A 27649-nucleotide genomic window follows, 5' to 3' on the forward strand; every position below is an offset into this window, starting at 1 on the left:
AAGAGGCAGACCTTGTAAATTGTTCCTGGGTACTTGCCAAAAAGAAAGCATTTTGAAAGACTGACAAGCAAATAAAATGGATTAAGCCAATCCTTGGAGTCACTGAGGTGGATCACTTTCTGTGAATGTTTTCTCAGTCACTTTTTACTTTCGTTTGCTATCTCAAGCCCATTCTGATCATTCTACTCTTGGACTTCCAGTGGAACCCCCCTTAACCTCAAAGAACAATGTTTCATTTTCCAACTGTGAAAATTCTGGGCTCAGCATTCAGCAGTTTCGAAAAGGGTTGCATTCCAGCATTTTTATCCAAGATTTCGAGCATTTCTTTCAAACTTGGCAGATGATCATTCTGCACTTTTAATTGAAATATTATAATTTTATCATTTAACCTTGCCTGATTTCCACAGAATATCCATTTATTCACTCCTCCCCTTCCCACTGTAACTTTGCTAAAAAATAACTTTCCTTTGACATTTCGAAGTACTGATAAAAATGGATTTTGCCTGAGTGTTCTTATCTCCATTTGCCCTTGTGTAATTTCAATGTTTTGTGCTTTTATTTAAGATTTCCAGAATCTACAGCCCTTAATTCTTTTACATTCTCAGTTCTTTGCTCACTAACTGAACTCGTGCACAAATTGGAGCATTATGTTGAGCAGCAGTGTGCAGCCAGGTGGTCACCATTTGTCGAGCTGTCATGCAGCCAGCATTCTGACACACCTGTTCTAGTTTTATTGATGTCCCGTTAAAAAAAAGCTCTTGTTCCCAAGAAATCACAGGAAATAATATGTTGCGTCATTTGCACCAACTGGTCTAAGCGCCAGCATGGCTACATAGACTTTGGTGGATTTAAATAATAAGTACTGAAGCAATGTAGGTGTGTGAACATGCTGGTGGAAACGACAGTTGTGGGCAGCACTGATCATCTTTGTCCTTCCACATCTGCTGAACCAGCAGACCACATAGCACCAGTCTGTGAAGGAAATGCTTCATCAACCAATGCTCTTGCAGTTATTATGGGTTTACCAAAGTCCCTTGTAAGGTTTCATGATAACTATTAGTAGTACAAAACAAAACAAGTCTTGTGCTGTTCACAGTTGGGTGCTCAATGACAAAGATCTGATGCCTATAAATATAAAACACACACAGACACACTCTCTCTCTCCCTCCAAATTTCAATTAAATATTTCATCTCCTTTCAATAATATGAATATGGAGATTCTTAAAGCAGCACTTTATAACTTCACTTCTCCCTTAATTCTTTTTACATCGACATCTGGGCATTTTGAGAGAATATTCAGTGGGACTAATGCTGGTGCATCGGGAAGCTACGGCTCTGAGTAAAGCCAGATTCAGTTCATTTAACTTTTCCTACATGTTACTGAAATTAGCTCATTTGGATAGCAATCATTGAATCAAATATTGTATTTGTATCGCTCTATTAAGACTTAAAGGAATCTTGAACAGCTTTTCAAACAAATATGTTTTTAAATTACAAGTACATTTTTTTTTTAATTTTTGAAAATGTTGCACAAAGTCCTATTAACAGAATACTAGAAGAAAATCCTTGTTCGTCAATGAGTGCCACTGGATCTTCAAGTTCTTCTCAATAAACAGATGGGGCTTGATTCAGTGTGCCATCCAACAGATAGGACTCTTTCAATAATGTTATCATTGAACTTATAGTTAGCTTCCTTTGATGGGGAATAAACTGTGCAGGTTAAGAAATATTTTAACAATAGTCAACCATCTGTTTTACTCAGTTCCCAGGGAAGAAGCTATGAGAAACCAGGTGGTTATCAAATAATATTTGCATTCTTCATTTGAAGGTGTTGTCCAGAAACATATTCCAGAAAAGATGCTCCACAATTGACTAGTTGTGATTCATTAATATAATTTACTGAAAACAAGTCATAGAATTAAGAAAGTCCAAGCACCTGAAGGAACCTTTACTATGAATTTATAATTGTCTTGTTTCAAAATTATGTGCAGAAAGACTTGGAAACAGATTGAAAATCCTTATGGCGAGAGAAAGGGCAAAAAGCTAGGAACAGAAAGAAGGAAATAAAAATGATGCAATACATTCACATCTTTTTGTTTCAATTTATCAATCTTACTATTTTCTTCTTCACAGTCCAAACCATCTTTCCATTCATGACTCATGGAACTATTTTTGATTTAACTCGCTGGTGACTAGATAGTTCTCTGCTCTTTTCACTGTGATCCATCCCAAATCTTTATCTTTAGATGAAACCATAGCTCTAATATGGGAATGTGTAATCTACTTGAAAACTCTTTCCTTGTTTTCTTGAAATATCACTGCTTTGGGCCACACTGATAGGAACTTCCTTCAAAAAGGAATATATTTTTGCTGTTAAAAGAAGTATAATGTAAGGCACTATTAAAGGAGAAAATTCTATCAAAATTAATGTCAAATGATCAAGGAATATTTATTTCAATAATCTGCACATTTGTAAAAATTTACACGTGATTGAAATGCTGTGTCTGTTTCTTGGCATGAGATAGGAGAACATTATCATCTGCTAACTCTACCATTGTGTGACGCAGAGACTTCTAGCAGCTTTTCTTGTCTACAGTTTAGAATATCTATCGCTTTGAGCTCTCAGTCACTGTGGTTTGCAGATGATTTACTTTAGAGACAAGTTTCTGGGTCATCTCAGTTCTATTTACTGCCTTCTAAATGGGATGATTAATAATTTCTTGTTCAGGTTCATCTTTTCAATGCAATTTTCTTTCTGTCTTCCAGTTCCTACTTCAGTGCAGTCACCACCTTGAGGATGGCTTTTTGTTTGCTACAACTTTTTCAGTGTCACTTTGAAACAGTCACTGTGTGTCCAGGGGAGGAGCAAAGATAAGATTCCTCCACTGGATATTTTTCTGTGTGGGGAACTATTAACTTGGAGAATTATAGGCTGGACCCATTGATAATGAAGCATAGGTGTATTATTGAGACAATCAAATAAGCAATACTTTTTGGGGGGTGGAACAGTTGATTTTATCTTGCATCCATTAATATTTGTGACATCTTTTTCTCACTCATTTTACAATCCACTTTCCATGGGAAAAAGTAGCAGGATGTTATTGAAAGTGTTTTTCTTAGTTTTATACAAATATCCTCCCACAGTTACTTCAAGCTGAACTTCCAGTTGCAATTGTGAAAGCAAAATTACGACTAATATTTCCTTTTTCATATCTAAATGGCAGGACTTGATATATAAATTTAAAAGTAACTTTTTCAGAGTCAGGTCCAGCCTCATAAATGCCTGAACATTGGTGGAACATTCTTGCTTTGCAATATCAAATCATGATGGGAAGTTTGTCTTTGGTCACCAGAGCTAAATGTATGTGAATCTATTGGTTGCTGGTTGTATTCTCTTCCCGTGCATTGTTTCTATCAATCTTTCCAAAGGTTGTATCCAACTTATTTCAAATTGTTCATATGTGTTTTAACACGGGCAACAGCGACAAATTTTTCACCATTAAATCGCTTGTAAGAATGGCCCACTAGATCTATTTAGAATCTCCTTGCCTCTCCTTGCACATTTTATCATTCTCCCTGGTGTTAATTCTTTGAGAGAAAGTTAAATCTTACTTTGGTTGGGAGCTTGATCCATCATGAAGATATTGGCAGCTTGGATATGTAACAGGTGGAAATAGGCTACCTACTACTTGGTAACTCTTCTCTGGTTGAATTTTAATCCCCAATTTATTTCTTCCACTTTATACCAGTGCGGCCAAAGCCAATCAACTCATACTATAAATATCTTTGAAATCCACAGGGAACTTTTTCTGAACATATGTTGATAAAGCTTTCTGGTTCAGAGATCACTTTGTTCTGCAGTGAAATATATCTCTAACCTCTAATCTTGTTTGTGAATGTAAATGTTGTCTTTATTTTATCCAAACCTTTTCAAGCTGGACTGCTTACTTCAGCTTTAGCTTTCCTTGAAGATTTATCTTGTGTTGCATCACTGACTTTCTTTTGCCAAAATAGTGGTTCAAATTTTCTTTATTGACTTGATACTGAAGTACTGCAACCTACCATATCAAAATCCATTGGATTTGTTCAATGTCCAATTAAATAAAAACCTTTTCTTTGTTTGAGCTCAGCATAACTTGTATATTATTTTTACATATAATTTAATTTAAAAAAATTTAGACAAACAGCACAGTAACAGGCTCTTCAGCCCATAAGCCCGTGCCGCCAAATTACACCCAATTGGCCTACACACCTCGTATGTTTTTTTAAATGTTATTTTGACTGGAGCACCCGGAGGAAACCCCTGCAGACATGTGATCAACAGACAAATTCCTTACAGTCAGTGCTGGAACAGCGTTGCGCTGACTGCCAAACTAACCAGATCAGATTCCCAGAGGAAAATGTAATGGATTTTTGAAGCACGATTATTAAGATGCTCAACTGTTAGGTGGAATGATAATCACAATCCTGCAATGTGACCCAGCAAAAATGATTAGAAGGTGATGTTACACCAACACATCTGTTTACAAATTTGCACATCATACTCTGGAACTGGCCTTGCTATTCTATAAATGCCAGCTTCATATAACAAACTGATTTAATGGAACACCTTTTTAATTCATACAATGTGAATTTCATTGGCATGACGTGTATTTGCTTATCTCTAATATTTTTTGAGCTGATGATTTGCTACCTGTCTTTGGCTTGGCTTCGCGGACGAAGATTTATGGAGGGGGTAAAAAGTCCACGTCAGCTGCAGGCTCGTTTGTGGCTGACCAGTCCGATGCGGGACAGGCAGACACGATTGCAGCGGTTGCAAGGGAAAATTGGTTGGTTGGGGTTGGGTGTTGGGTTTTTCCTCCTTTGCCTTTTGTCAGTGAGGTGGGCTCTGCGGTCTTCTTCAAAGGAGGCTGCTGCCCGCCAAACTGTGAGGCGCCAAGATGCACGGTTTGAGGCGTTATCAGCCCACTGGCGGTGGTCAATGTGGCAGGCACCAAGAGATTTCTTTAGGCAGTCCTTGTACCTTTTCTTTGGTGCACCTCTGTCACGGTGGCCAGTGGAGAGCTCGCCATATAATACGATCTTGGGAAGGCGATGGTCCTCCATTCTGGAGACGTGACCCATCCAGCGCAGCTGGATCTTCAGCAGCGTGGACTCGATGCTGTCGACCTCTGCCATCTCGAGTACCTCGACGTTAGGGGTGTGAGCGCTCCAATGGATGTTGAGGATGGAGCGGAGACAACGCTGGTGGAAGCGTTCTAGGAGCCGTAGGTGGTGCCGGTAGAGGACCCATGATTCGGAGCCGAACAGGAGTGTGGGTATGACAACGGCTCTGTATACGCTTATCTTTGTGAGGTTTTTCAGTTGGTTGTTTTTCCAGACTCTTTTGTGTAGTCTTCCAAAGGCGCTATTTGCCTTGGCGAGTCTGTTGTCTATCTCATTGTCGATCCTTGCATCTGATGAAATGGTGCAGCCGAGATAGGTAAACTGGTTGACCGTTTTGAGTTTTGTGTGCCCGATGGAGATGTGGGGGGGCTGGTAGTCATGGTGGGGAGCTGGCTGATGGAGGACCTCAGTTTTCTTCAGGCTGACTTCCAGGCCAAACATTTTGGCAGTTTCCGCAAAGCAGGACGTCAAGCGCTGAAGAGCTGGCTCTGAATGGGCAACTAAAGCGGCATCATCTGCAAAGAGTAGTTCACGGACAAGTTTCTCTTGTGTCTTGGTGTGAGCTTGCAGGCGCCTCAGATTGAAGAGACTGCCATCCGTGCGGTACCGGATGTAAACAGCGTCTTCATTGTTGGGGTCTTTCATGGCTTGGTTCAGCATCATGCTGAAGAAGATTGAAAAGAGGGTTGGTGCGAGAACACAGCCTTGCTTCACGCCATTGTTAATGGAGAAGGGTTTAGAGAGCTCATTGCTGTATCTGACCCGACCTTGTTGGTTTTCGTGCAGTTGGATAATCATGTTGAGGAACTTTGGGGGACATTGGTGATAGAATCTGTACTATCACACTACCAATATTTTTTTACATCAAGTATGATACCATAGTTGTTTCTTTGTGTGATTAGTAATCCAAAAATCTGGACTAATGATCCAGAATTGTGAATTCTACCAAACAATGTTCCACAAAGCTCCACGACAATGACCCAATTTGCCACAGTGAGTACTTGGGATGATTCTACCTGTCCAGCACTTGCTATTCTTGCACCTGAACTGATATTAAGGGCCCTTCAGATACTGGACATGGGTGTTAAAGCATACTTGGCATCGAACCTCAATCTCAGGTTCACATGCAAACCCAGACCTAGGAATGACATACCCCAGGGATCATTTCCAACAATACACCATTGACCAGTACACCTGTATTTAGAGCTGGATATACTCCTGAATCTGGATAGCCCTTAAATACCGTATGCTAGAAATCTTTAGTTAAGGTTATAGACAGGCAACACGTAGCTATAACTCTGTAAATCAGACTAAGCAAAGATAATAGATTTTTTTCCAGAATGATTATTAGTGAAACAAATGGGTACTTATGACATTGTGGAAGATATGTGTCCACTGTCTACTGCCATAAACTTTCTTAACCCTCTGATTTAATGAATTAATTCTAATAAAAATTCTCCAATGTCAGTGGTGGGAATGTAACACAGCTCTTGTGTATTAGTTCAGGCTTCCAAATTATTAGAGTAGCAGTAGAATCACAAACCTACCATTCTCTATAAAACTGATGTGCTCGAGATTAATTTCCATTATTAAGAAATATTTAATAGTTTCAGGGTATGATTAATAAATGTTCTTAATGATTGTAGATCTGTACATGTTTTTTTTTTGTTTTAGCCTTCATATTTGTGTAAGTTTGTTCAGAGGAGGTGCTCCCAGTCATCAAGGGCCTGACAGGTACTTCAGAAGACATCGTGGGAAGTTCAGGAGAAAATCACTGGGGCCCTGTTGGATATATCTGTATCATCTTTGGCCACAGGCGAGGTGCAGGAAAACTGGAGAGCAGTTATGTTGAGCTTTTATTTCAAAAAGGATGCAAGGACAATTCAGTGAACAACAAGATGCTGAGTTGATTATCAAAGATGGGAAAGTTCAAGGAGTGTATGTATGCATGTATGTACAAGTAGATTCTTAGATAGGATCTACCTTTTCTGATTAGAGATAGTCACCACAGCTTTGTGTATGGGAAATTGTGTGTGACTTTTATGAAGAGGTGACCAAGAGCATTGACGAGGGGAAGTCAGTAGATATTAACTGCATGGAGTTTAGTTATCCCACTGTGATAAGTCCACATGGAGGCTGATCTGGAAGGCAAGATCACAAGATTGAGGGAACATTTGTCAATCGGATGCAAAATTGGCTTGGAAGTAGGAGCCAGAGATTTTGGAGAGCAACATTGGTTTTCAGAATGTACTCTGTAGGCCTTTCAGATTGTAGGCCTGTACCCAGAAGTGTATGTAGTCATTGTGGATGAACCCACTGTTGTTTGTCATCTATATTAACAATATGGAAGAGAATGCATTTTAGAAGTTTGATAGTTTGCAGATGACACCAAGATTGCTGGTATGTTGGAATGTGACAAAAGTTATCTAAGATTCCAACAGGATCTTTATTAACTGGAGAAGTCGGCTGCAGAATAGTACAAGGAAGTTAACTTGGGCAAGTCCAATGTGATGCATTTTGCTAAGTTAAACCATGGAAGAACTGACACAGTGAATGACCATTTCCCCCTCCCCTTGTTTGCCCTCCCTCCTTTATCCACCTTTCACTTTCTGACTGTGGGACTGTGCACCTCCTCGCCCCTCCCACCCACCATTTTGTTCGGACGCCTTCCATTTTGCTCATACATTGATGAAGGGCTCAGGCCTGAAATGTTTTCTGTATCTTTAAGGTACATAAAGTACACTGTTTGACCTGCTGAAATTCTCCAGCAATGTGTTTTTGCAGAGAATGTTAGCGTCCTAGACAGTGCTGCAAAATGGAAACCTCTGGCTACAGGTTACTTTGAAAGTAGCAACATAGGTAAAGGAGGAATTTGGCACATCTTTCTTCAGTCAGAACATGGAGTGCAGAGGGAAGGACATTATTTTACAATTATGCAAGATACGGGTGAGACCACACTTGCAATATCATGTGCAGTTCTGGTCTCTCATCTATTGGAAAGATACTGTTAGGCTAGAAAGGGTGCAGAAAACGCTTACGAGGACGTCACATTACAAATAGAGAGGCCACATTCGGGAGAATTGTGTTCAGTTCTGCTCAGCTAGCTGCAGGAATGATGTCATTAAGCTGAAGAGGAGTGCAGAAAAGATTCACAAAGGGACCAGAGAGCTCAAATTGTAAGGAGACACTGGATAGGTCAGGGTTTTTTTTTTCCTGAGCATGTAGGAGGGTGAGGTGACATGAGACATTTAAAATCATGACAGGCAAAGATAAGGTAAATAGTCACAGCTTTTTTCCCCAAAGTTGAGAGTCTAAAACTAGAGAGCATTGATTTAAGGTGAGAGTGAAAAGATTTAAAGAGGGCCTGAGGGCCATTTCGATCAGAGAGGGCAATGGGATTTTGGAATGAGCTGACAGAGAAAGTGGTAGAGGCAGGAACAAAAAGAAGATTCAAAACACATTTAGACAGTTACATGGATGTGAAAAGTTTAGAGGGATTTGGGCCAAACGCAGGCAAATGTGACTAGCTCAAGCTGGCACTTGGTTGACATGAATGAATTGGGCAGAACTTTATACCTTTCCTTGATTTAGATGCTTTTGCAGACAAGGTAGGCAGTTTCAGACAAGACACCTGTCCACATAATTCAACTAGTTTACAGTAATTAGATTACCCAACAAATTATTAATAATTCCAAAAAAATTAATAGAATAAGCAAGTGTGACTAGAAGTTCAAGAAATTTATATGCGCATGCAGTACATCAACGCGTACAAGTTTTAGCCAAGTTTGGGTTACTGAATTATGCAAGTGCTCAATAAGTTGCATTTTGAATTTAAAGCTAATCAGGTGTTTATGATAACTTACATGTTTCTCGTGTTTTATCAATGTGTTCATCATTTTAAAATAAGACATAGACATTGAAGACATAGAAGATGCCATATTCATAAATTAGAAACTATTTCAAAATTGGATGATGAAATTTTGTCCACCTGTCAAAAGAGATGTGAACAGCAGTGAAAAACAACAGGTTAGCAGTTTGCATGTTATCATTTTGTTCTTCTTGTTTGCAGATAAAAGCAAATAGAATATGACTGGCTGCCTTACAAATTTGTGGAAAAATTCCTGAAATTTTCTAGAGTAAACTTGTCAAATATCAAAAGTCATGGAATTCTACAATGTAGAACAGTGCCCTCAGCCTAATGTCCCTCTTTCTAAGTCTTCCTATCCATTACCTGCCCAAATATCATTTTGGAATGTTGAAATTGTGCCTGGTTCTACAGTATTCTCAGGCAGCTCATTCCATATATGGATAACTTGAGTCATTCTTAAATCTTGCTTCTCACCTTGAATCCTTATGCTTCCTAATTCTAGAATTTAATATTCTGAGAAAAAGACTATGAGTATTCACTTTATACATGCCCCTCGTGATAAGCCTCAACCACCTTTGTCCCCTACACTCTAAGGCAGGGGTAGCCAACCTTTTAATTTTTAATCTTTAATTTAGACAGACAGCACAATAACAGGCCATTTCAGGCCATGTGTATGTACCAGGAGTGTAGGTTAATTGGGCGCCACGGACACATAGGCCGAAATGGCCTGTTACCGTACTGTATGTCCAAATTAAAGATTTAAAGGTTGGCTACCCCTGCTCCAAGGAATAAAGCCTATCTAACCTCTCCCTATAACTCAAGCCCACCAGTGTCTGCAACATTCTGAAGCAGGGAAAGCCAGAGGTATCCATTGATCACTGGGAGTTAGAGGTGGAGAATATGAGCAAATTTAAGTTCTTGAGATTTACTATCTCGGAGGATCTTTCCTGGACCCAAAACACATCGTGAAAAAAGCATGTCAGCACCTCTACTTCCTCAGAATGTTTGTGGAGGTTGGTATGGCACCAGAAACCCTGATAAATTTCTACAGATGTGTGTTGGAAAATATGCTGACCGGCTGCATCATGATCTGGTATGGGGACACCAAAACATCAGAGAGTAAAGCTCTGCAAAAGGTCGTGGATACAGCTCAGGACAACATAGGCAAAATCCTCCCCACTATCGAGAACATGTACAGGGAATACTGCTGTCAAAGATCACAAAGGTCACAGCAATCATCAAGGATCCACACCACCCAGTACATGCTTTGTTCTCGCTGCTGCCTTCAGGAAAGAGGTATAGGTGCCACAAGACTCACACTACCAGGTTCAAGAATAGCTGCTATCTTTCTACCATCAGACTCCTCAACAAAAACTCAATCAGGGACTCATTTAAAGACTCTTACTTACTTGTGCACTTTATTGATTTTTTAATGCTCTCTGAAATGCACAGTTAGTTTGTTTACATTCATTATCTATTTATAGTTCTTTATTTGTTTACATGTATATGCTGTGTACAGTTTTTTTTGCACTACCAATAAGTGGTAATTCTGCCATGCCTGCAAAAAAAAGATCTCAGGATGTTATGTGAAGTCATATATGTAATCTGACAATAAATCTGAAATCTGATCTGAAATCTCCAGCACCCCTCCCAACTGGAGATGGACTTGCATTGAATCTGAGATTGCAGGAAACACAATGCCTGTTGGACAAATTGTGTAATTAATTTATAGAAGAACTATTTTGAAGGAAATGCATCTCAAGATTTTAGAGAGATTGTAACAATTAAAAGCCATTTTTTTTCTCCTCAACCACAACAGCGCTGACAGAAATTACGGTCTCTAATGACTGAATTCATCGATTAAAGACAGCCTTGTGACACATGAAGGGACTGTTCATGATAAAGTAGCCAAATGGCTTGAGAACTTTGCTGTTTTTAATTGAGTATATTTGAGCCCAATTCACAGCAAGCTTATTTTGTAAGAAAAATCTTGACCTTTTTTCAGCAAGTATTTTTATACTGAATTATTTCCTTTTTCTCCATTTAAGGTAAAACCTGATAGAAATCTGCATTTAAAATTGACTTTAAACTCTTGCATTATCTTCATTTATGACGGTACAATTGGATGAAAGTGGTTTTGTGGATATTGTACTTTGCAGTGCATTCCATTCCATTCTGATCAGAAACTAATTGGTTTACTTTCTTAAAAATTGTAGAAATGGGATTGCATGTTAACTGTTGACAGTTAATTAATTGTCCATGAATTCCAATGAACATCCACATAATTTAAACAGAGTCACAAACCAGCCAACAATTGATTTCAGTTATTAACCATACTATTCCCTCTATTACTTTTTTGTGCAGAACCTCCTATTAAGTGATTTTTTAAAAAAATATCCAATTTATATCTTTGTACTGGACTCTGTGTGGTTGCAGAAGCACTGGAGGCGAATCTACTCACGGTCACTGATTCTGGGAGGACTTCTCTTCCTTTGACTGTAAGAAGCACTTCATGGATATCTGCCGATGATGAATCTGTCTGTCTTACAGCAGGCAAAAGCAGTTTCATGTAATATGTCACAGTGACCATAAATGGAATCTTGAATCTATCAGTTAGTGTGTTTTCTGTTCTTCTTTGGCTTGGCTTCGCGGACGAAGATTTATGGAGGGGGTAAAAAGTCCACGTCAGCTGCAGACTCGTTTGTGGCTGACAAGTCCGATGCGGGACAGGCAGACACGATTGCAGCGGTTGCAGGGGAAAATTGGTTGGTTGGGGATGGGTGTTGGGTTTTTCCTCCTTTGCCTTTTGTCAGTGAGGTAGGCTCTGCGGTCTTCTTCAAAGGAGGTTGCTGCCCGCCAAACTGTGAGGCGCCAAGATGCACGGTTTGAGGCGATATCAGCCCACTGGCGGTGGTCAATGTGGCAGGCACCAAGAGATTTCTTTAGGCAGTCCTTGTACCTTTTCTTTGGTGTTTTCTGTTATCGAGATCCTAAATGACATGGAAAAAAATTGTGAATGTTTTAATTGGTATTGACTCTTGGTTTCCTTGATTGCAGCGAGTGAGTACCATTATGCAGACGACATTTAAAGTGGGAATTGATTGGGAGGGATGCTGATTACAAAGTTATCTTTTGCTTTCAGAATGTAGGTATTGATACAGTTATCCATACACTATTATAAAGCAGGGATTCCTTAAAGGAGAACATTAGGTGGAAAGACATGGTGGTGATTGTGGAGGGGGGAAAAAGGAACAAAGTAGGAGTGGTCAGATGGTGTTGTTACGAGTCCAGAGGACCCCAAAACCCAGCAGCAACAGATATGCACCACGACAAAGGGTTACTTAAACAAAAGTTGGTTTTAATTATCTTTGAACATGAAAATAGAATCAAACTTTGACTTAGCTCTATTGACTCACTTAACCTACTTAACCCCCTTCTAATTCTAAGTGCAGGTGTGTGTAATGTGTGTGTAAGTTCAGCAAAGTTCTTTGGTTCACAGTCCAATCTCACTGGTTGCAGGCAATTCTTGTACTGTGCATAGAAGTTAACATTAATAAAGTTCACCAGGCTTTGGTGCTTAACAGGTAAATGGTTACCACTCAGATGGGTTCTTGTTGGTTTTCAGAAAGAGAGTTTTTCTTGTTTCAGGTCACTACAGAGTTCCTTTCTGTTTCTCCTATTCCAAGGGAAACACCGGACACCCAGTCCTCTCCTTTGACCAGGCCATCTTCTAAAGCTTGCCAACTTGTCCCTCTGGAACCGATGTCTGTGTTTCTTTTCTCTCTCTCTCTCTCTCTCTCTCTCTAAGAGAAAAGCCTGTTTTTTTTCCTGCTCTCTGCCTGCAAAGATCACATGATCTTCCAGACAGTAAATGCTCTTTTCCAGACAAAGCTGCTACTGTCTGTTGTTACATTTGTTGCCTTTTACAAATAACAGCCCATCATGAGTCTGAGTGTGGTGGTACACCACTGGCCTACTGCAGGGGACAACCTCTGTACCTGCAGGAGTGTAAGGGGACAGGACAACACCTGGTCGGGTGTCAATCACCCTCCAGGATATAAGCCTGTGTCAGCCTCCCGAGGGCTCACTCAGAGTTGCTGCAGCCACAGCCAGCCTGGCTCTGTGGAAGTCTTTGTGGATTAAAGCCTGTTGTACAGTCTTTATCTTTGTGTGTGTCTGATTCTGGCTAACAGCGCACCACACTGAGCATTCTTGAAAAAGCTCTTGCAAAAATTCTGTGTTTTAAAGGGTTTGTGTGTGACCTGCTCTAACAAACCTTTCCCAATTTATCTCCCAAACGCCTCTATATACTCTGTCACAGAGTTATGTTGTAAAAGCTTCAAGAACCTATATGATTATATAACCTACATGGCTCCTTTTGATAGAACATTACAGCACAGTACAGTCCTTTCAATGCTCAAAATTGTGTCCACCTAGATATTCCAACCAAAATAAAAATACTAAACCCTTCCTTCCTCTTGATCCTCTATTTCTCTTTCATCCATGAATCTGTCTAAGAGCCCTAATGTTTCAGCTCCCATCACCATCCCTGGCAAGGCATGCCAGGCACCCACAATTCTCTATATAAAAAACTTACCCCTGATGCCTCCCCTAAACTTTTCTCCCTTCACTTTGTAGAGATGTCCTGGTGTTTGCTATTCCTGTCCTCAGAAAAAGATGCTGCAGCACTGGCTTTTGTCTATGCCTCTCAGAATCTTGTAGACCTCTATTAAGTCTCCTCTCATCCTTCTTCACAGCAAAGAGAAAACTCCTAGTTCTGCTAACCTTGCCTCATAAGACATTTTCAAAATCCTGTTAAATCTCCTCAGCACCCTCTCCATAGCTTCCTATAATAAAGTGACCAGAACTGAATACAAGACTGTAAAAATGTGGTCTCACCAGAGATTTGTAGAGTTGCAACATGACCTTTCATCTCTTGAACTCAATACCCCAATTAATGAAGCTCAGCATCCCACAGGCCTTCTTAACTAACCTGTGCAGCAACCTTGAGAGATTAATGGATTTGGACCCCAAGGTCTCTCTGTTCCTCCACAGTTAAGTATCTGACCATTACCCCTGTACTCACTTTCAGGTTTGACCTTCCAAAATGCATCACCTCACACTTATCCAAATTGAACTCCATCTGTCACTTTTCTGCCCAACTCTGCATCCTGTCTATAAACCTTTGTAACCTACAACAACCTTCAGCTCCATCCACAATTCCTCCAACCTTCGTATCATCTGCAAACTTACTGACCCATCCTTCTGCCACTTCATCCAGGCCATTTATAAAAATCACAAAGAGCAGGGGTCCCAGATCCCTGTGGAACTCCACTAGTCACTGACCTCCAGGCACAATACTTTCCATCCTCTGCTTTCTACATGCAAGACATTTTTTAATCCACACAGCCAAGGTTCTATGGATCCCATGCCTCATGGCTTTCTGAATGAGTCTCTCATGGGGGACCTTGTCAATTGCCCTACTACAATCCATATAGACCACATCTACCACCCTTCCTTCCTCAATTTATTTTGTTACCTCCTCAAAAAACTCAATTAGGCTCATGAGGCATGACCTTTCCTTCACAAATCCATGCTGACTATCCTTGAGTAGATTGTACTTTTCCAAATGCTCATGGATCCTATCCATAAGAATTCACTCCAATAGTTTGCACACCACTGACAAACCAAATCTCCTCAGACACCTCTTAAAATATGGCTGCTGATAAGCCTTCTTTGTAATTGCATTGACATGGAGGCTCCAGGACAGATCTTCGGATACCTAGGATTTTGAAGTTTTTGACCATCTCCACTATTGAGCCCTCAAAGAGTCCCCTGACTTTCTCCTGAAGTCACAATCATCTCTTTGGTTCATTACCCAGTACTAGATCCAGTATGGTCCCTCCTCTAGTTGGCTGTTCCACATACTATGTCACGAATCCTTCTTTGACACACCTGACAAATTCCATTCTCTCTTGCAGACAGTTGATGTCAGTCAACATTAAGGAAGATAAAGTCTCCCATGACAACAACCCTTGCATTTTCTGCACCATTCCAAAATCTTCCTGCTCAACTGTTTCTCAATGTCCCAAGGCCTATTTGGGGCCTATAGACTACTGATAGCACTGATAGCTTCCTTCCCATTTCTGACTTCCAACCACACTGACTCAGGAGATACGCCTCTACTGTGTCCTCCATTTCTACATCTGTGATACTATCCCTGTCCTGTAATCCTACTGTAAGCCACTGTAAGTGGCTTCATAATGGTTAATATTAGGCACATTATTTTAAAAAAAACAATTCATAAATATTGCAGTCTGAGCTTTCATCTTTTTCTTGATGGAAATAAATTGGTAACAGATTAAGAACTGGTACATAGAATTTTATTTATTTATTCGTGGACACTGTCTGGGTGAACATTTATGGCCCATCCCAAAGTGCCCCTCCACATGTCAACCTGAGGGCAGTTAAACACAAATCAATGCCTCTGGACTTCGATATGTATTTAATCGAGATGGGGTAAGGTGAATAGGTTTCTAGCTCTTGACAAGTCAATCAGTGTGTTTTGCAGAGTAGTTATCTTTATATTTATTACCTTTTCATTCAAGGTATTGTAGTGACTCACCGGAGGCTTAATTGAACCGGCTCGGGAGATTTTGAGTGATGTTATGATGTCACAATATGATTATGTTATTTGGAACACGGGGGATTTTCAAAAGCTGCAGGTGACTGTTTGAGTAAACAACTTTTACTGAACTTCGACGACTACGTCTGATCATATTTGCATTCTTCATTTCGCATTATGACACAGCTGCTACATTGGTGACCCTGACCGGCCCAAACGGAGAACACAGTGGTCTTGCTCAAACTACCTGTCTTTTGGACCACTCAACCTGAAGTTTGGTTCGGGCAGGCTGAGGTGCAGTTCCACATTCTCAGATAGACATGGATGCCACTAAGTGATGTATCATGTGGTAAGCGCCCTTGACCAGGACATAGCCGGTCAAGTAGTGGATTTCCTTTGGGACCCACCAGCTCTCGGCAAGTACAAAGCCGTAAAAGCTCTCATTCTCCAGATTTAGTCTCTCACAGCGCGAGCGAGCTGCAAGCATCCTCCATATCGATGGCCTGGTGGACTGCGCTCCTTCAGAGTTAATGAATGACATGTTGGCACTGGTAGACGGCCATAGGCCTTGCTTACTTTTTGAGCATTTGTTTTTATAACATATGCCAGAAGACATCCACTTCATGTTGGCTAATGAGGACTTTGAATACCCTCAGACAGTGACAGTCTGTGCAGATACTCTGTGGAGCAAAAACCAGCAAGGTGTAAGGCCAATAGAAGTTAGTGCTGAGTCACACCCAAAAGCCCAGGCTCCATGAGTACAAGTGTGCATGTTCCCCCGGACAAGCATGACTCCTTGCCAACTACCTGGAGTTTTAAACCATCAATGTTGGGGTTCTGGTGCTCACCACAGCTGACCCCCGTGCACTTTCCCAGGAAAAGGCCACGGCCAGTCGTCGCTAATGGCTATGGCAGCTGGCCACTGTAACAGCCTGTTCTACATCTGGAATGAACTCTCCCAGTGAAAATTTTTAGTCAACACGGGTGTAGAGGTTAATGTCCTTCCTCCTTCAGGCTTTGACACCCGTACCAAGAGTGCGGGTCCGGTTCTCACTGCGGAGAATTTGTACGTATGGCACACGGACTAAACCCCTGAAATTCGGACAGTAAGTTCACATGCTGCTGTGAACCGGCCATTGCTGGGTGATGACTACCTCAGAGCCCACTCACTGATGGTAGACTTAAAAGGGCGCCGGTTGGTGAACATCACAATGTTCCAGACATTCTGCTTTAGAAAGCCAAGCTACCTGCCCCACACGTAGAGTACTTGAACAACGATTTCGCCAAACTTCTTGCGAAGTTTCCAGACATTGTCACTCCCCAGTTCTCCACTGCCACACCTAAACATGGCGTCGGACACCACATCCCCACCCAAGGATTTTCTCTACATGCCCGAGCCTGATGCTTGCCGCCCGACAAGTTCTGCCTTGCAAAACAAGAGTTCCACAAAATGGAAGAGCTTTGAATTATATGTAGGTCTGATAACCCGTGGGCTTCCCCATTACATATGGTGCCCAGAGGTACAGGAGGCTGGAGATCTTGCAGGGATTACAACATCACTACCACTGCTGACCGCTACCCTGTGCCCCATATACTGGATTTTATAGCTAATCTTCAAGGGGCCAGAATATTTTCTAAAATTGACCTGGTGTGTGGGTACCACCAAATAACTGTAAACCTGGAGGATGTGCCCAAGACAGCTATCATAACACCATTCACCCTCTCAATTTTTGAGAATGCCTTTTGGGCTCAAAAATGCTGCACAAACATTCCAACAACTAATAGACTCAGTGGGGCATGGCATGGACTTCCTTTTTATATACTTGGACGACATACTCATCTCCAGCTACTCACACAAAGAGCACCTGCAGTATCTGCGTTTATTCTGCCGCCGCCTACAGGAGTTCAGGCTAACTGTGAATCCTGCCAAGTGCAAATTTGAGCAGTCTTCATCGAGTTCTTGGGACATCAGATCAGCAGCCGGTGTTGTTCCATTGCCAAGCAAGGTGGAAACCATCCTCAAATTGATGAGGCCTGATATAATCAAAGGACTCAAGGAATTCGTGGGGATGGTCAATTTTTGTCGTTGCTTTCTACCCTCTGCAGGTCATATTATGAAATCTCTCTTCAACCTCATACCCAGCAATGCCACAGAACTTGAGTGGACAAATGAGACGACAGTAGCATTCCAGCAGACCAAAGATGCTCTAGTGTAGCAACATTGCTGGTCCATTCACAAATGGGTGTACCAACCGCCTTGACGTTAGATGTGTCCAATGCGGCAGTAGGCAGGGTCTTGAAACAGTACACCAATGGACAATGGAAATGTCTAGTGTTTTTTAGTAGACACCTCTGCCCTCCAGAAACGAAATAGAGCACATTCGATAGGAAACTGCTGGAGCTGTACCTAGCAGTCAGACACTTCCCTATTTTTTAGAAGGCAGGGACATTACAGTTTTTACTGACCGCTAACGTTTGCCTTCACAAAGGCATCAGATCCCTGGTCTTCCCACCGGCACACCATCTCTCTTATGTATCCAAGTTTTCAACCAGGATTAAAAATGATCTCCAGTAAGAGTAACGTGGTGGCTGATGCCCTGTCCTGCTCCTTCATTCAAGCAGCATGTGCCTCTCTCCAGGTGTAGACTACACGGTGGTCTCCAAAGCTTAAAGCCAGGACAACGAATTCCTGGCTTACATAACCGCTGTCACAAGCCTGCAACCTGAGGATGTAGCCTTTCAGCTGCAAGGAACCACTCTCCTGTGGGACATTTCCACAGGTTAGCCTCGCCTTATCATCCCTTTTGCATGGAGACATGGCATTTTCGATGCCATTCACAGACTGTCCCATCCCTCCATTCGAGTTATGGTCTGCCTGATGGTTGACATTTGTATGGGGTAGACTTCAAAAGTACTGTGCAAAGACATTCAGGTACTGCCAATCTGCAAAAGTGTAAAGGCACGTGAAGGCGCCGCTTCAGCCTTTCCAGCCCTTGCAGCGCAGATTTGACCACGTGCATGTCAAGATTGTTGGCCCGCTTCCGGTGTCACGAGGGTCTAGGTAGTTGTTAATGGTCATTGATAGATTCACTGGGTGGCTGGAGGCAATTCCTATGATGGACTCATTGACCAATTCATGTGCCAGAGCTTTTATTTCTGCCTGGGTATCTTAGTTCGGCCTACCCACATAAATTACCTCATACAAAGGCCCACAGTTTACCTCTGCACTCTGGGATGTTTTGTCTTGACTGTTGGGAATACAACTTCATCACACGACAGGCTACCACCCACAGTCGAATGGCCTGGTGGAGTGGTTCCATAGGCACATTAAGGCTGCACTGATGACCCATCTCCAGGGACCTGATTGGGCAGACGACCTTCCCTGGATCCTCCTGGGAATAATAATGGCACCCAAGGAGGATCTCAACTCTTTATCAGCCAAGTTGGTGTATGGAAGTTCACTCATTATACCTGGGAAGTTCAAGCCCAAAGCACGTGGACAGGAGGTACCACCAACTGAAGTCTTAGGCAGATTGTGTGAGCGGGTTGGAAAACTGCCCCCAGTTCCCATGTCAAGGCATGGAAAATCAACACCCTTCATCCCAAAGGAACTCAGGGACTGTGAGGTGCACATGGACCACCCTTATACAGAGGCTGAATGAGGGCCCCTTCAGAGTGCTACAAAATAATCACACAACTTGTGTACTAGACATTGGGCAGCATCCAGAGACATTTAAGATTGATCGACTAAAGCCCGCTCATCTCGACCTTGGTTGGCCCTTGCTGCGACCCCCGATGTAAAGGCGAGAACAACTGCCCAAGAGTGGCAGACAGTAACGGCACCAGAGGTTTAGTCTCTTATCACTAGTTCTTGGGGGTGGGAGGGGGCATGTAGCGGCTCACCAGAGGCTTAATCAAACTGGCTTGGGAGGATCTGAGTGACATCATGATATCACAATGCAATGACATCATTTGGAACATGCAGGGTTTTAAAATGCAGCAGGTGACTGTGAGTAAAGGACTTTACTGAACTTTGACTTGACTACATCTGATCATTTACTCGTTCTTCATTTCACACTGCGACACAGTTGCTACAGTATATTTAATTACTTGCACAAAAGCATCTTTGCTACCATGCTGACATTTAAACACATCTTCAGAACCAATGTCCATGCAGCTGATACTCCTCCAGCAATTAATCTACCAGGCACAGCTGACTAATCTACTGGACACAGCTCACGCCTCTACTGGGAACAGGTGATAATAATCTATTCCCTCATTAACTCTTCCACAAAAATGGAGTTCTCTTTCCACCCACACAAACTAAAGTGGGCTACTATCCCTTTGGTTTCCAATATGTCTTTTATGGCATAATCCTCATGAGAATTTTTAGCCTGTCTAAGATTACCATGAAGTGGATAAGAACTGGAGACTTTGGAATCTTGAGCAGGCAATGAGAAGCTGGAGGGTCAGGCAGCATCTATGGAGTAAAATGGTCAGTCACTTTTTTTCCCAGTGTAGGGGCCTTATTCAAGTTGACTATGGGAAAGGTAGATATCAAGCACAAAAGGTAGAGGGGAAGGACCAAGAGGTGAAATGATACTAGATATGTGAAAATAGGAGAGGTGGTGTGACAGAATAGTAGAAAAGATCACAAGGGGATGGGAAGAGCAAGAAAGTTTGAGAGTGGAGTGAGAATGGGAGCAAGAAAGTTTGAGAGTGGAGTGAGAATGGGACTGATGGAAACAGTGGATTTGGCTCAGGGTGTAACCTAAATTTGAAAAAAAAAATTTAATATTCTTACAAAGTCCTAGTGATTGTGAGCTCCCCTTCATTCTTGATTTTGATGTGGCCTTCAGACATTGGGCAGTAAGCCTGGGAAAATGTCTTTTTATTAAAAACTTACTACAATGAAAAGGGAATTTTGATTTTTAATTTAATTGTGTGTTTTTAACTAGTCTATACATTGCCTTATTTTCTGGAATGGCATAGTCCGATCATAAAACCAAAGAACACTGTAACACAGAAAACAGGCCATTTGGCACCTCTAGTCTGTGCTGACCATTGTTCAGCTGGTCACAGAAGCATACTAAGTGTAAAAACATTGTTGTTTATTTTTATAATACTTAATGATTTTTGTGAGCCAAAACATAATATCCCAAGCTCTCGACACTGTCTGATGCAAAAATCTGCAATATTCAATGTATTTTTTGTTGTTGTTGATACCTCTCCATCTTCAACATTCATTGGAGTGACTTCATCACCAACATCGAAGTACTCGAGCTGGCAGAGTCCGCAAGCATCGAATCCACACTGCTGAAGACCCAACTGCGCTGGGTGGGTCACGTCTCCAGAATGGAGGACCGTCGCCTTCCCAAGATCGTGTTCTATGGCCTCCGAGACAGAGGTGCACCAAAGAAGAGGTACAAGGACTGCTTAAAGAAATCTCTTGGTGCCTGCCACATTGACCACTGCCAGTGGGCTGATATCGCCTCCAACCGCGCATCTTGGCACCTCACAGTTCGGTGGGCAGCAACCTCCTTTGAAGAAGACCACAGAGCCCACCTCACTGACAAAGGAGGAAAAACCCAACACCCAACCCCAACCAACCAATTTTCCCTTGCAACCGGTGCAACCATGCCTGCCTGTCCCGCATCGGACTTGTCAGTCACCAACGAGCCTGCAGCAGACATAGACGTACCCCTCCATAAATCTTCGTCCGCGAATTCAAGCCAAAGAATAAATAGATTCTGAGCACAATGCGGCAAAACTGCAATAAATCTAGCCACAATGTTACGTTATTACAGCAGGCTTTGCTACAGTGTACTATATTTTATATGTATCCAATTGGTGACTTTCTGCTGCATATTATCCACTCAATGCCTTAATTGAATAGGACACGCCTATAACCCATTGGAGTTGAGAAGAAGAGAGAAATGATCTCTTTTAAATTCTAAAAGGGTTTGATTGGATGCTGAGAAGGAAATTTCAGGTGAGAAAATGTTAGAATTAGTGGATTCAGTCTTAGGAAAAGGAGCCAAACATTTGGAATGAAGAAAAAAAATCTTTACTCAAAGATTTCTGAGACTTGAAATTGTTATCCCCCCACCCCCTCCACGTTTGATTAGGGATGCTCAGTCAATGACATCATGAAGTTTGAGGTTGGTAGATTTTTGAATGAGTGGAATTGAAGGAGGTGCTGATCAGACAGGAAAATTGACTTTTGTAAATAAATTCAAGCAAAATAAGAGAAAAGGTGAGATCGTGTCTTTTCATTGTCCATTCAGAAATTTGATGGTGCAGGGAAGAAGCTGTTTCTGTTGGCAGTTTGTCTTCAGGCTCCTGTACTTCTTTCTGATAGTAGTAGTGAGATGAGGGCATGGCCTGGATGATGAGAGTCCTCGATGACAGGCTACTTTCTTGAGACGCTGCCTCTTGTAGATGTCCTTAATGGAGAGCCCAACAGTGCCTATGAGAATTCCTGCAAAGGCTGAGGATGTCAGAACATCCTTCAGGAGGTGACACCTCGCAAAGTGCAGGCCCTGATAGCATACCTGGCAGGGTACTGAAAATCTGTGCTAATAAATTGGCCAGAGTGTTCATGGACATTTTCAACCTCTCATTTGCTGCAGTCAGAGGTTCCCACCTGCTTCAAAAGGGCATCAATCATCCCAGTGCCAAGGAAGAGCAGGGTGAGCTGCCTGAATGACTGTTGCTTGGTGCCATGCACATTTACTGTAATGAAATGCTTTGAAAGGTTGTTCATGGCCAGAATTAACACATACTTAAGCAAAGAACTGGACCCACTGCAATTCACCTATCGTCACAATCGCAATATCACTGGCTCTCCATTCAGTTTTGGATCACCCTGAAAATAGTAACTCATACATGTGGTTGCTCTTCACAGACTATGGATCAGCCTTCAACACCATTATTCCCTCAGTGCTGGTCAACAAGCTCCAAATCCTGGACCTCAGCAACTGGATCCTTGACTTCCTCATCAAAAGACCACAGATACTACGAATTGGAAGAAGCTTCCAATTCTCACTATCAACACAGGTGCACCTCAAGGATGCCAGCTTAGCCCACTGCACTCGCTCTACACCTATGACTGCACGGCCAGACACTATTCCAGTGGTATCTACAAATTTGTCAACGCCACTACGGTTGTCGGCAGAATCACAAACTGCAACGAGGAAGCATACAGGAGGGAGATAGATCAGCTAGTTGAGTCGTGTCACACCAACAACCTTGCACTCAACATTAGCAAAACCAAGGGGATGATTGTGGACTTCAGGAAGAAGTCAGGAGAACATGAACCAGTCCTAATCAAGGGGTCAGTCATGGAGAGGGTCAAGAACTTCAAATTCCTGAGTGTCAACATCTTGGAGGAGCTGTCCTGGAGCCTCCATGTCAATACAATCATGAATAAGGCTATACTTGGTGAGGAGTTTGAAGAGATTCAGTATGTTACCGAAGACTCCCGAAAACTCTACAGGTGGAGAGCATTCTGGCTGGTTGCATCATTGTCTGTTATGGAGTTGCCAACACTCAGGACAAGATAAGACTTCAGAGGGTTGTTAACTTGGCCTGTGTCATCATGGGAACCAGACTTCACTCAATCGAGAACATCTACAAGAGGTGGTGTCTTAAGAAAGCAGCCTCTATCCTCAAGGACTCCCACCACCCAGGCCATGCCCTCTTCACTTTGCTACCATTGGAGGAAAAAGGTGCAAGAGGCTAAAGATGAGGACCCAGCGGCACAAGAACAGCTTCTTCCCCGCTGCTGTCAGATTCCTGAATAATCAATGAACCACAGACACTACCAATCTTTGACTTTTCTTGCACTGTTTTTATTTTATTTGCTGCCATGAAGCAATTAATTTTGTGACTTGTTCATACCAATAAATTCTGATTCTGGAATGAAGATTAATGACCATGATAGTGTTGGCTGAGTTCACAACTTTTTATAGCCTTTTCCTGTCCTGTGCATTGGTACCTTCATACCAGACAGCGATCCAACCAGTCAGAATATCCTGCGTGGTACACCTGTAGAAATTTGCAAGAGTCTTTGGTGACAGTCCAAATTTTCTCAAACTCCTAATGAAATATAGCTGCTGGCGAGCCTTCTTCATAATTGCATAAACGTGGAGGCTCCCGGACAGATCTTCAGATATGTTGACACTTCCTCACTAGAAGACCACATCCTTTCAATGAGGACTGGTTTGTTTACTCCTGGTTTCCCCTTCCTGAAGTCCACCATCATTTCTTAGTTTTGATGACATTGAGTGTAAGGTGACATTGAGTGTAAGGTAGCTGATCTATCTCATTCTTGAATGCCTCCTCATTGCTGTCTGTGATTCTATTCTATTGACAAATTTGTTAATTGTGCCTACTCATTACAGTCATGGCTGTAGAGAGAGTAGAGCAGTAGGCTAAGCATGCCACCTTGAGGTGCACCTGTGCCGTCAGTGAAGAGATGTTTTTGATCCGTACTAATTGTGGTCTTCCAATGAAGACGTCAAGGATCCAGTTGCAGAGAGAGGTGCAGAGGCCCAGGTTTTGAAGCTTGCTGACCAGTACTGAGGGGACGATAGTGCTGGAAGCTGAGCTCTAATTGCTGAAAAGCAGCCTGATGCTGTTGTCTAGGTGATCCAGAGCTGAGTGGAGAGCCAGTGAGATTGGAGCTGCTCTGAAGTGATTTTTGGTGGTATGGAATTGCAATGGGCACAGGTCTTTGCTCAGGTACGAGTTAATTTTGGCCATGACCAACCTTTCAAAGATTTTCATTATAGTACATGTGAGTACTATTTGGTGATAATCCTTGAGGCAGCTCTCTGCTCTTCTAGGGCACCATTCTGATTGATACCCTTTAGAAGCTGGTTGGGATCCTCCCTCAGCAGCAGTGAGACATTTAAAAGACATTTGGACAGATCTAGTGATGGGAACAGTTGAGAAGTATGTAGACCAATGCAGGCAAATTAAACCAGCATGGAAAGCCAAATTAGTTGGCGAGGATAAGTTGGGCCAAAAGACCTGTTCTGTACTTTTTGACTTGAGACAAAGAATTAACAATATCAGCAATGAGTATTAGAATAAATTTGCAGGGCCAGGTGGGTAACCATTCTTCTGAGTTAATTTTGCTAATATTTTCTACATTCTTAACATTTATGCACACATTGGTTTGAATTCCTCCATGCATCTAGAAAAATTAATTCAAATAATTTTGGAATTAAATAAAAGCTAATGCTGGTGACTGTAACTGAGAAAGTATCATAGATAGCTCAACAATTTGGTTCATTAATATATTTCGGTATCAAGCAGCCTTACCTGCTTTAGCTGAAGTGTGACTCCAGACCTATCAGATGCAAAAAAAAACAAAATGCTGGAGGAAACAACATCTGTGGGACAAAATAACAGTTAGTATCCATGTTCCTGCATCACGACTGAGGGTGTGAGAGAAGATAGCCAAGTACAAAGAGGTGAGAAGTTGGTGTGAGATGGGGATTTAGAGGTAGAGTGGAACTAAGTGAGGTGGAAGAAGGTGAGATCAGATGATTGGCAGATGGGAGCAAGTGGAAGTGGGGTAGGTTTAGAGGCTGGTGAGTGATTGGTGGAAATAGACAAGGGGGAAAAAGGAGAGACAAAGCTATTTTGTGGGTGGTGGTTTAGAGGTTGTTGGAAGCTGATGAGTACAACCAGATAAGGGATGGGGTGATGAGCAGATGGGTCTGATTTTGGGATGGGAAGGGTAGGCCAGAGGGGAAGAAACCCAGATGCAAATTATGGCCATGTTCTGATTCTCATTTATATTAATTGTGATTGATAATGTACTCAGGGGTTTGTGCTTTACACTCTGGCTCAGTTATTTCTAGATTTATTCTGTAATGTGTAAAGATTAATAATCCTGAATATCTGTTACAGAATTTCTTATTTTGTACATTTTCCAAATTTAAAACAAGGGGATAATTTAATGTCAAGCTCCAACTCGATTTGAAAAATGCATTTGACCTGGGAACCTAATGCCTGTATCCATGGGAAAAGCTTATCCTTATCTATTCACTTTGTGCTTGCCTGGCTGTGCTAGGAGCTGTTTACTGACTCATGTGGACATTGTATGCTTTAACCCACATCCATCAGTAGTTTTAAAGGGTGCAGTTCCTTTCTATTATTCAGGAATGGAGACAGGAAATCCTGCTTAATGCTAATACCCTTAATGCACACTGAAGTTGACCTGATTCAGTTTTCTAACAAGTCCTTTGTTAATTGTTTAAAGGGGAAATTTATTTCACAGCACAGTAACTCGTGACAGTGAAAGCATAAGGTGATCATTTATTAATTATCCTTTCTGCTTAAAACACTATAGATTTCAATGTTCATTTTATTGTGCAGAGTGCATGGATTATAATTTGGAACATGATTCCAGAAAAGTAATTGACTTAAACTGCAAAGCATGTGTTGTTATTTAATGTGGCTAGCTGTGAGGTTTATGTCTGTAACAGAAAGATTAATTTGATTACTATAACCTCAATTCAGAGAATAGTGAAAATTACATAGCAATGCAGATTGTAATTTTAAAATCTACGAGAAAACTTTGAATTTTAGACAAGATTATTTTTTTGAGAAATATTCTATATTCGAGTGCAGTGAAATACAATAACAACCTGTCAAACCAAGCTTTACTTTCCCTCCACAGTGGGTGGATCTATGACTTGGCCTCTCTCTGGAATAGGGACAGGTTCAATTAAGCATAGCAGAAGAAGTTCTTCTTTTGCTGCCACAATCCATGTCTGTCCAACCACTGGCACCTGAGCAGAGAAGTGCCAGAAAATGAACAAGTCCAGGGCCTCCACACATATCTCTGACTATCCTTAACTAAGTACATAGCAAAAGAATTTACTATTTCCTTTTTCAATTATCTCTGGAGGAGATAAATATTCTTGGATCCTGGTTAGTCACAATTTTAAAATTAAGAATCATCCATTTGAAACTGAGATGAGGTTTTTTTCTTTCGTAAGTGTACAAGTGTGGTGGTACACCACCAGCCTACTGCAGGGGGCAACCTCTGTAGCTGCAGGAGTGTAAGGGGACAGGACAACACCTGGCCGGCTGCTAATCAGTCGGCCTGAATGGATCAAGCCCCACCCGGTCAGATATCAATCACCCTCCAGGATATAAGCCGGTGCCCGCTTCCCGAGGCCTCACACTGAGTTGGTGCAGCCACAGCCAGCCTGGCTCTGTGGAGGTTTTTGTGGATTAAAGCCTGTTGTTCAGTCTTTACCTTGTGTGGGTCTGATTCTGTCTAACAGCGCACCCACAACAAGTCACACAAGAGCTCAAGAAAACATGATCACAATTGGGTCACTGCTCCCCTCCCCCCCTATGCCTGGTTTCCTATTCAATTCTGACTGATCTTCCCCCACCTTAGCTCCTCTTTTACCCACAACTCTCCATTCTCTAATTCTTCAATAATTTATTCATCTCCTCTTTAAATACTTCTGATAATCTCTCCTCAAGGTGGGTATGGGCTTCTAGAGGATCACCACCTCTGGTGTGTATAAACAGGTCCTTGTATATTCAAATTTGAAATCTGCAGGTAAATAGAGAAAGTAAACAAATTGACTGTGAAATACAGAGGGAAAAAAAAAGTCCAAATGTAAGAATCCTTAAATGAGCCCTGATTGTGTTTGTTGTTGAGGAATCTGATGGTGGAGGGGTAGCAGTTCTTCCTGAAACTAAAGATGAAAGTCTTGTGGCCCCTAGACCTCTTTCCTGATGGCAGCAGCGAGAACAGAGCATGTGCTGGGTGGTGTTGATCCTTGATTATTGCTGCTCCTCTCTGATGATAGTGTTCCTGTGGATGTTCTTGATGGTGGGGAGGGTTTGCCTGTGATGTCCTGGGGTGAATACACTACCTTTTGCAGGGCTTCACTCTCAGGGATATTGGTGTCCTCATAACAGATCATGATGCAGTTGGTCATTACACTTTC

At 41.9% G+C, this 27649-nt stretch overlaps 1 protein-coding gene across 15 annotated transcripts in view; it reads left to right on the plus strand.

The window, feature by feature from the left end:
- anks1b (ankyrin repeat and sterile alpha motif domain containing 1B) overlaps positions 1–27649 on the plus strand; it is an 823124-nt gene that overhangs the window by 304407 nt on the left and 491068 nt on the right. Inside the window, exon 1 of one of the 15 annotated variants that reach the window (XM_069908377.1) lies at positions 15776–19916. The exons of the other annotated variants lie outside the window; for them this stretch is intronic. The gene's annotated coding sequence lies outside the window, so the exon portion shown is untranslated. Of the gene's footprint in view, positions 1–15775; positions 19917–27649 lie in introns of those variants that run through there. 15 annotated transcript variants of the gene reach the window in all.

Source organism: Narcine bancroftii, chromosome 13 (genome assembly GCF_036971445.1).
Source record: "Narcine bancroftii isolate sNarBan1 chromosome 13, sNarBan1.hap1, whole genome shotgun sequence".
In the NCBI taxonomy this organism is placed as follows: domain Eukaryota; kingdom Metazoa; phylum Chordata; class Chondrichthyes; order Torpediniformes; family Narcinidae; genus Narcine; species Narcine bancroftii.